Source organism: Austrofundulus limnaeus, unplaced genomic scaffold (assembly GCF_001266775.1).
Source record: "Austrofundulus limnaeus strain Quisiro unplaced genomic scaffold, Austrofundulus_limnaeus-1.0 Scaffold12, whole genome shotgun sequence".
In the NCBI taxonomy this organism is placed as follows: Eukaryota; Metazoa; Chordata; class Actinopteri; order Cyprinodontiformes; family Rivulidae; genus Austrofundulus; species Austrofundulus limnaeus.
In genome coordinates, this window is record NW_013952414.1 from 453,029 (window position 1) to 463,972 (window position 10,944).

A 10,944-nucleotide genomic window follows, 5' to 3' on the forward strand; every position below is an offset into this window, starting at 1 on the left:
AATGTATATACAACAAAAATTCAAATCACAAAAAAAATGAAAGGAGGCAGAAAGAAGAAAAATAATCTTATAGTATCTGCACCTTTTCTTCACAAAATCAATATTTTAAACAATAACAATCTACAAACAAGAAATCTATCTAAAATCCAAGTCTGATTATGAAGTGAAATTAAACATCTGACAGTGATCATTACACAGTGTGGCTCTTAATTCCTCACTTCACCATCTGTGTTGCAGTTTCCCATCTCCAAAATGAGCGTACAAATGGGTCAGAGCTGGCATGAGACACAGCACATTTTCACATCAAGATTGGGTTTTATGAATCACAACCTTGGCGTGAAAAGTGGCGTACGCAAGTTTCTGGGCTCATTTTGTGCATGTGCAAGCTTTATAAATCTGACCCTTGGTCCACTGTTCCACGCCCAGGACGAAAGCCACACTGCTCCTCTTGAATCCAAGGTTCAACAATCGATCAGAGCCTCCCTTCCAACTTTCCCCTGGAGGGCGAGAAGTGTGATCCCATGATAGTTAGAACACACTCTCTGGCCCCCTCTTTTAAAAATGGGAAACATCACCCCAGTCTGCAACTCCACAGGAGTTGTCCCAGTCCATGCGATGTTGCAGAGACGTGTCAACCATGACAGTCCCACAACATCCAGAGCCTTCAGCATTTCGGAGCAAATCTCATCCACCCCTGGCGCCCTGCCACCAAGGAGCTTTTTGACTACTTTGGTAACCTCTGCCATGGTAATGGACTCGTTTCCCCCCGAGTCTTCAGGCTTTGCCTCCTCAAAAGTGGACATGGAGGGTGGATTCAGGAGATCCTCAAAGTGTTCCTTCCACGGCCCAATGGTATCCTCAGTCCTGGTCAGCATTTCCCACCCAAGCCAAGTACAGCCTCGGACAGGGAATGCTTTCCTTCTCTGAGTTGTTGAATGGTTTACCAGAACCTCCTCGAGGTCAATCGAAAGTCCTTCTCCATGGCCTCCCCCAATTCCTCCCATGCCTGAGTTTTTGCATCTGCAACCGCAGAACCGGCAACCCTCTTTGCCACCCTGTACCTGTCAACTGCTTCAGGAGTCTTCCGGGAAAGCCAAGTCCGGAAGGCCTCCTACTTCAGCCTGATGGCCTCCATCACCACTGGAGTCCACCAGCAGGTCCTTTGGTTGCCACCGCAACAGGCACCGATGACCTTCAGGCCACAGCTCCTGGAAGCTGCATTTGCAATGGAGGCCCTGAACACGACCCATTCAGATTCCATGTCCCCGACCTCCCTCGGGACATGTGAAAAACCCTCCTGGAGGTGTGAGTTGAAGATAGCACAGACATGGGACTCTGCCAAACATTCCCAGTTCACCCTCACTATGTGTTTGAACATCAACTCTAAATGGAACATCAAAAATTCCCTTTCTATTACTGAATATTATACAGTTAGTTTCATCTAAATTTAATGATAATTTATTAAGTTTAAAATAATCTAATCTAATTTTATTGAAAAACATTCAACAATACCTATGAAACAAAACAAAGATGTTTTAACTAAACACAGTGCTCACAGCAGAGCAAATGTAGCCTGGCCATAGGCAATTTCATTCTAATTTACATTCACTGCTCAGTCTGGGCTATCTCCTATAGACATGGATTTATCTGGTAAATTTTTAACTGGGCCAATCAGCAAACAGAAGGAGTTGTGAAAAATGATGTTGATTTTCTACACTATTTTAGAATTGTAGTTTGCTTGTAGTTTAGCAACAGCAGCAGATGAAGTGAATAATTCACTCTGTGTTAATTCTTAAATTTGTCTAGCAAAGCCTATCCCACTCATTTACAGCCATCTTCTTCGGCTCAGTACTTCTCTCTTCCCGGTAGAGGATGGTAGTTTACAGTGCACACAATTTAAACTTAGTATAGCTTCCTTCATGGTCGACCTGACGCACTACATACGCCACAGCCAAATGTTGGATAAAATCAGATCCAGTCGTTATAAACTTCAACAGAGTCCACCCTCTGTACAAAGCAAAACATAGAACAAGGGGCTGGTTTTGCCAGGGTAAAGCTAAAGGGGACAGTGGCTGATTTTCAAATTTTTGTGGAGGTAAATAAAATCAGTCAATAATATTAGGTTCCCATGTATCGATCGATCGATGATCTCCCAAATGTAAGGAAATCATTGCACCCCTGGTTCAGTTGTCTTTGAAATCTTTTTCATATCTGTTCAGTTCATTTTGTGCTAAAGATGTTTTGTCCCAATGAAGTGCAGCAATCAGGTCAGATGGTGAAGGTTTAGAATGTGTTGACTTTTTTTTTTTAAGAATAGACATGTAAGATAGTTTTAAATGGAACATTTTATCTGTTTTTGTTCTATACTTTGCAGTGACTCAGCTTTAGCCTTGGATAAATCACACTATTCTTTAGTTCACTTAATGCCTGGCCTAGCGGAACATGGATCAACCAATCATAAACTACAGTGAGTGCTGTGAATCGTTTATTCAGACTGCAGCAGGAGCTGAAAATTCAACCGAAATGAAGCAGTTTGTTCATAAAAATAACTGCCTTTGTTATGTGAAACTGGTTTGGCTCTTTTTACAAATGAGAAGTCACAAACATGGACATTTTCTAAAGTTTGCAATGACACGGTTCAAATGACAGATTTAAACTCGACAAACTTTTTAAAATTTTTGAAGTAATAGCATCAGCTAGGGGAGCAGCTACACCGCTGCCTGCTTAAGTAACTATTTACCTCACAAATTTGATTTCTGTTGAATTCATAGAAACCTATAAATTCAAAAGTTGCCAGTTGAATAATTAATCAGTATTGACAAATATTACAGTCCGATAGACATTTTGAATGTAGGGGTGTTGATTTCTTGTTGAGTTTAAAAATAATCTCATAAAACCCAGAAAGTAAAGCCTGCCTCCTGATTGAAATTATCACTAAAGATGTCTGTAACATTTTAAATTATTTGTGTGTCAGCAGTTCACAAATGACTCAGGCACTAGAACCACGTCCCTCAAGCTGTGTTGTGAAGACAGCTCTCCCGCACTGATGCCAACTCCTCAGTAAGAGTTTTGTTGCAGTTGGCTGTCCTAAAAAATACGCTAAGGCACCAGATGAAGTCATCATCTAATTTGTATATTTGGATATTTGCCAATAATTGTGATTTAAGCTGTAAGAGATGTAGATCAATGTTACAAAACTACATTTTGTGAGAACATCAAATTTAACCAACAGACTGTTAAGATGTGACTGAAGCACATGGGGTGAAGAAGTGACTGAGGGTGTGAGTCAAATACAGCCGGGTGAAGAGATTTTTTTAGGGCGACAGTGTTGGCGAAAAAAAAAAACATTACAGTAAAAAGTTAATGAATACCGCTTGTCAGTGCTTTGGAAATGGGAGGGGCTCACCACACTGCTTTCCTGTCCTGCAGCCTCCACAACACGTATAAAACTCAAGGCCTGCGGGCGTGACTCCCGTGTGGCTCACTGGGAGTCACCCGGTAATGTCTTCACCATTTTTTAGAACACCCGCTAATGCCTTCTAGTGTTTTTTTTTAGGACAGTTCTAAGGTCATTTAGCTGTGGTAGCATTTTTTAGGACAGCCAACAGCAACAAAACTCTTACTGAGGAGTTGGCAACAGTGTGGGAGAGCTGTCTTCACAACACTATTTACTTAATTTTTACTTAACATGAAAATTGTTTCTTATATCAATAGTAAATTTTACATTTTAAAAACACAACCAAACAACATCAGCTGTGACACCTCTGATGAAGACAGAAGTATACGTTGAAACATGTCAGGTATGTCTGAAGAGACATAAAATGACAAAATGTCTAGTAACTTAGAAAATTTAAGATTTATCATATATAGACACAGCGAACTTCAATGGATCACAACAAAATAAATTTAAAAGGTGAAAGATAATAGCAATTGTCCTTCCCCTGAGCTGTTGGTTTTAAGTAATTGAGCAATTTATTTAGATAACACAGTATTACTGTCTGAAAATAAGCTGCCTTAAAGTCAATGTTGACCATAAACTAAATTAGCTAAAATGCATACTAGCTACTCACTAGAAATGCACCAGTAAGTAAAATTTATTTGTTTTACTTTTAATAATATTTCTGTATTTATTTCAGATTTAGTCAGTCATACACTTAGTTCTTATCAGCGTTTAAAAGAGGACGTGTTAAAACATTGTTTAGTCAAAGTTAAACATGAAACGTCAAAGTTTATTACAACTGGCCCTTCAAGGGCCACCATAACGCTCATGTGGCCCTTGGTGAAAATGAGTTTGACACCCCTGCTCTACAACATAACGGAAGAAGCTTCCCTGTTGCACATTTCCTGTAAACTGTTTGTTAAGACTGATACACATTGGTTGATACATATTTTCACGTTATTTTCTTGACTTTTTAAAGCTGGCTGACTTCAGGTGGCATTAAAAGCATAATACTTAATCTATCTGTTGATGTAGGAGCTGGATAGAGTGAGACAGAGGCAGCAGGTAGGACAGAGTGTCTCATGTAAGAGATGAAGTGATGGGCAGGTGTGAAGGAAATATAAAATGTTATTTTGAGTACATTCCAGTCAGCTGTGTGAACTTAATGTATAAATTATTGATCTAAAGACATAATCTACAGCATGGTTAACAGTTTTATTTTGACCAGTATAAAAATGATAAGCTTATGTAACTTCCATTTGCAGGAAGTGGTAGAAATTGGTTTTCAATAATTGGGATTTTCCTGACTAAATAAAAGGTCGGTAAATAAATCTGTCAATCCATCCATCACTAGCTTTCTAATCAGTTCCAAATATCAACGTATCAATCCATAACTGAATTTAAAAACAGGGCAATGCAACTAGTTTAATGAAGAATTTGTCTCCAGTCATTAAATCAGGTAATTATTTATGTAGATAAAAATATGTTTAACAGCCTGTTAAAATACACTAGAAATCAGTAAATAGCCTCTACTTTATTCAAAATTTGGAGGACCTCCTGACGCCCCTCCGGTGTATCCTTTACACACATTATAAGACTTATGTGAGAGGATAAACCAACACATCTGTAGAGCTCTATCTGTGTGTCTCTGCTGTATGAAACTGTGGCTGATTGTCTTACTGTATTCTCTGAGTTTAAAGAGCTGATACAGTACATGGCTGAATGAAGGTGAACATAATCTCAGTCACTATGGTTTGAGTTTTATTGCATCACAACAGAAACATTTGGTATTCAGTTGTTGATGAGTGCAGACAGTCAAATTGAGTACATGCTGAATACATGTTGAGTGGTTTGTGTTAATCAGGTGCGGTGGCCTGAGATGGTATCATCCTGGCCTGGATTATTGTATCAGTCCGCCTGTTTGTAACTATTGTGTTTTCAGCTGTAGGCAGCATATGGCATTCATATTTATGTCTTGGCCTTATTACAACAACAGAAAATTGTGGTCACACAACTGTGGGTGTGTCAGACCCCATCACCCACAGTGCGTCCCCACAAACCTTGAGCACAAAGTTACTCCACTGAGCTGAAGCAATGTAGATCTAAGACCAGAATGTTTGCTTTAAAATGAGTTCAGGTCCTTTAAATTGGGGTTCTTTAACATCCCTACACATGCTGCAAAGTTTTAAAATAAATAAAAACAAGAAATACGATTTTCAGCCAACTTAAATCTGAAACTGACAAACTTTTCACCTAAAATGTAAACTGTAACCAGTTTCCATGGGTATTGATAGCAGTATAGATACTGGTATTGGTCTCAAGTATTGGGGGATTTTGTATGAGTACTTGTAAAAATTCTGGTATCAGGCCAGTATTAGTATCGTGATGCCATTAGTTTTTTTTCACCTGTTTTAGTATACTGAATGATTTATCCTAGGAGATGAACTAAAATCATGCTAAAATTCAAATTACAAGCAATAATAAAGGGCCCTCATCCACCAGGGTGATCTGAGAAAAATAAAAAGTAATAATCATTCCAAAAATAATAGGGTTTTCAGCAGCTTTGCAGCGCACGGGCCCTAATTATTCTGTTGAGTAATTCATTACCACTTTACAGAACTGCATTAGTTTATAAGAGTTGACATTTCCGTTTGATACAAAATAATTAGGTGTTGAATATGAAAATTATTTTCAAATAATTAATGGCTCCTCTCTTACTGTACAAAACTCACAGCCAGCTCAAGCAAACACTGTCACAACAATGCTTTTAATGCCAAACTGCTTCATTTATTCAGTTTTTACACAACATGTCCTTAAGCATAGCATATTTTAAAACCTATACCCTAAATGGTGGGTTATATATTACTGATGAATGGTATTTGTTTATAAAATATTTGTTGTTACAGTAAAGTTTGGTCTAAATTTGAATGGTACTCAAACATTTTTATAGTGCAACTGTTGTGCAAACATATATACTGTACATCCTAACTACCACATATTTGACCAGTAAAAAAATATTTTACCATCCTTTCTCTGCATGCTGTTTGAACAAGTTTTCATCAACATCATTGATTTGTCTAATCCATGTGCTGTAACAGCCACACAGAGAACAAATGAAGAACAAACAAAAAATGAATAAAAATCCAGATGACAGCATTGAATAGTGCATTTAGCACACCATCCAGCTGGCTTTTGAACATAGAATTATAATAATAGCACAAAAATGTGAATTTATATGCAAATTTTTGTTACTTCAACTGAAAAAGAGCACAACACAACAGCTTTAGAACAAACTGTAAATAAGGATGTCTCACCCAGATAGAAGAACGTAATAAACATCTGCAATCCAGGTTCATCCAGGTCTTATGCTGGTGCATGTTTAAACAGAGCATTTTCCTACCAATACAGCACATCATGTTAAACTACTTTTTTCTTCAAACATCCATCCTGCACATCATGTGCTTTGTGAGAGACCTGATTTCTCTTGATGAAGCATACATCAAGCCATTCACAAATAATGAGCCTCACAAATGTGTATTTTCAGAAAAATACTGTATTTCAGAGTTGCTGAGAGCTTCTGCATAAGAGTTAAACATTTCACTGGTGTTCGATTAGCTACATATTTGGGATTTTTCAACACCTACAAGTGGGAGAAAAGTATTTATTTACAAGAAGTGAGTGATGGTGCACAGTTTGGATCTGCAGAGGAAAAGACAAGGTGAGTACCCAAGAACTGAGTTGTTGATCTTGAATGCAGTGATACAAGATTAGCTGACATTACATTTTGTCCTTTACAGGCTCAGTAGGGAGAGAACCGGAGGATTCCAAGGAGTAGCAGTCAGAACAAGGAGGTCAACCAGATGAGTACTGAGGGGCTGCCTGGTGAGATGTCTTGATGAAGGTTATGGCAGTTCCAAGAGCAGGGTGAAAGGTGACCATTGTCAATGTCCACCAGACTGGAGCATAGGGCAGACCCAGGGAGTGAGGAACAGGGAGGGGTAAGAACTATGTACACTGAGAAGGCAAAGGTTAGATATCACTGGGAATATTTTATAAGATACAGGGGCCAGCAAAATGTTGTGACCCCAACCAGCCTTCAATGCAAGAAGGTCTTCATCAGTAGGATGAGCCACAGCTGCTGCCACTACTCTCCACCCCACCACTCAGGAAATGCAAATAGTCTGTGTCTCATTTCATGGGCTGCATCCTCACGAGTGTGAATTTGTCAGCTGCAAACGTCACTGCACTGCAATGAGTGCTGTTACAATTTGAAGGATCCGCATAATGCGCCCGACAAAATCTTGAAAACCAAGGAGGCAACCAGGTATCCTTACCGGCCGAGGATATCCCAGGATTCAATGCGCCGACAGCAAACTAAACAGAGAAATGATGATGGCAGAGTGTTTATTGTTTTTAGGAAGTCGGTGTGGTTTGGAAATTCATCACAGACTGAAGAATTAATTTTTAAAAGTAAGTTTAACAACTTAGCTGATAAAATTCATGCTGCAATAAGATGTTGAATAAAATGAAACTATTGATACTGGAGCTAAACCCAAATTATTAATGTTTTTTTTAATCAACGGGTAATGTTTCGATTGTGAAGTTATTTTTCCCAGTGAAAAGATGTGCAAATACATGTCCCAACACATTTTAAGTCTGATATGAAACTGATGGTAACAGTGTAGCGCCTGTTCATGCAAAGTGACATCAAGTGAAGGCTAGGCTGTCTCATTTCACAGCAGTTTCATGCAGCCAGCCAGGACTGGGAAGGACGTGGCCCAGGTGGGCTACATACTCATGAGGGTACAACCCATGAATTGAGACTCAGCCATAGTTAAGGGCTGCCAATAGCCCCACAGGAGGTTGCTGCAGAAAACTTTAATTTCACTTTATTTGCAACATATTTTACAGTAATGAATCCCATTTTTGACTAAAATACTAGTTTTATAGATAAATGTTTCCTCATTAAAATCATTATAAGCGCTTCTTCTGTTTCTTTGCTTTGATGAAAGACAAACTGAAAGTGAAGTTCATTTTGATGCTTTAAAGGCTTCAGCTAAATAGGAACATTGAAGATAAATCTAACAACCCAGTTTCCCAGTAGGCAGATTCATCTGGTTGTAATTTAAAGCACTGGATGAAGTCCAACAAACACCTTTTGATGTGAAAGACTCAGCTCACAATCTCCTGTCTTAATTGCGTACAAAAAATATGTGCAGCCTTGTCAACTAAAATAGGAAACAGATAAAAAAAACCTGTTATTCAATGCTCCGGAATCCAACACTAAATGACTTCTAACGACACAGTTTTCTTCAAACCAAAAGTAGGTCAAAGCTGGCAGAGACTAAAAGATGCCAGAGGACATTCTGGAGTCGAAACAGTGTAGAAATCTGTTCCTCTTGAATCACTGACCCCCCTGTGTCTTTTTTATTTTCTAAGAAGAAGAGGTTATTGGATGGAAAATGGGCTGACTGTAACATCTTTAACTCTGGGCACACAATAAGACTATTATACTGGCCAACATTTTCACAAGAGCAGATAAAGCCTGGGGGAGTAAAAAAAGGGTAAAGGGCCAAAGAAGAAAGACACTTGATGAAGGGATCCTGAAGGATAAAGGAGTTCTACAGACAGCTGGTGTGGAGTGAAGAGGGTGAGATGGGCAGAGGGATTGGATTGTGCTTGAAGGTTGAACAGTCTCTGGGTTTGTGGAAGAAAGTAAACTGGGATTGGTGTGTCAGGAGGAGGTCAAATCCTGGAGCCCGAGGACTCAATTGTTCAACCTGAACACACAGAGGTAGAGATTTGCACATTAGGTCTCATTCACCAGATTTATGAAGAACTATTTTATCCTCCCATTTGTGTCAAATATACAGTATATGTTTGAGCCAAAATGTCTTTGTCATCATTTTTATCCAATTAATTAATTTCATAAAAAATGAATCTGTTTGATCAACAACCAAAACTAAAGGCAACAGCAAAAACAAACTACAAAAGCAAAGCAGTTACGACTGGGGTCCAAGCCCGTTTATGCATGTCAGCTTTGGCGCATGTCATTCCCAGCATCCGGTCAATTTTGTGTATTATAGAATTGTAGCATGATGGGGAGTTTTTATTAGTCTGTTTGAGGGCCAATTTGCTACAGCATCAGTTGATGATCTATGGGTGTGCCTATAAGTGGTTCTCATTATTTTAGAGTCGACCAAATGTGGCTCTATTTTTAGTTCCAAAGTGTTTTTGGATCTACCTTAGTGGTGGTTCCAGGCAGGTCAAGCTATTGACTTTACAATGGAGAAGGGGCTTTTGTGAACATGGGTCCCATGTAAGGCATAGATAAGTATATGTGTGTGTCTTCACATAAAGTGGGAAAATTAGTATGTATGTATTTGTAACCCTGCAAATTATAAAATCAAGTGTGCATGTGTGTACTTATGTTTGTTTCTTTGTGTTAACTTCTTTTGAACGTTTTCCCCAGATCACATAGTTCCACTATTAACATTGGTACTCTCATCATTGAAGGAGCAAAAAGGAAATGTGACATTGCTAGAGTCATGAAAGGATTAAAATGTGTTAAAAATACATAAACACAAGAATACATTCATTCTTTAAGTTTTGAACAAAACACCCTGGTAACAGAAGCACTCAAGTTACAGGTGTGAGGCCAAACAGGTTCATCTACCAACAGCAAGATTATTGCTTTATCTTTATCTACACTAAAGATAATAATAAACACATCAATATATACATTTGAACTGTTCTCTGGCCTGATTCCCCTGTGTAGCATTTTATTTTCGGAATAGGAGTAATGTGCTAGTAATAAAGTATCACTCCAGTAACTTTAGTATTGATACGGTTCGAAACCAACTACTTTCATTTGTTTCAATTTATAGCTTTTCAAGTGTTTCTGTTCTTGTTTCTGGTCTAGTGATGTCACATAAGTAATATTATCTGTTAAAAAGTGAATTACATCTTTTGGCAAATCCTTAGTTATTATATTGCCATCACATTATTTCTGTTATGGATTTTAGTTTTGGTTTGCCACCCCTGGTAATTAATATGCCCCCCTGAAAAATATTCTGCAGGCACCACTGCTAAGAATCAATCCTTGGGGAATTCAAAATGTGAGACTTACTGAAGAAGAAATAGATTCTTCAGGGTTTCATGTCACTCTTGTCAGGCCTGAACCAGAGAAGAGCCTTTGAGCAATGCTCCAGTTTGGAGATCCAAATACTTTAGTCAACTGTGTCATAGGCATCTGTTCTAGAAGAAAACAGCAGTTGGATCTCCTAAATCTAAAGATAATAAAAGATCATTAAAAAAATCTTTCAAAAGTGCACTTTTTGTGCTGTGAAAAGCTTTAAAACTAGACTAAAACATTAAAAAATGTGTGCAAGTAAAAAGCTACATTAATACTATCCTATCTAAGATTGTGGATAAAAAAAATTAGGATTCAAAACTGCCCCAAATTTTGAAAAGGACTAGGTGGCTGAACAACAGCAGGTTTAAAA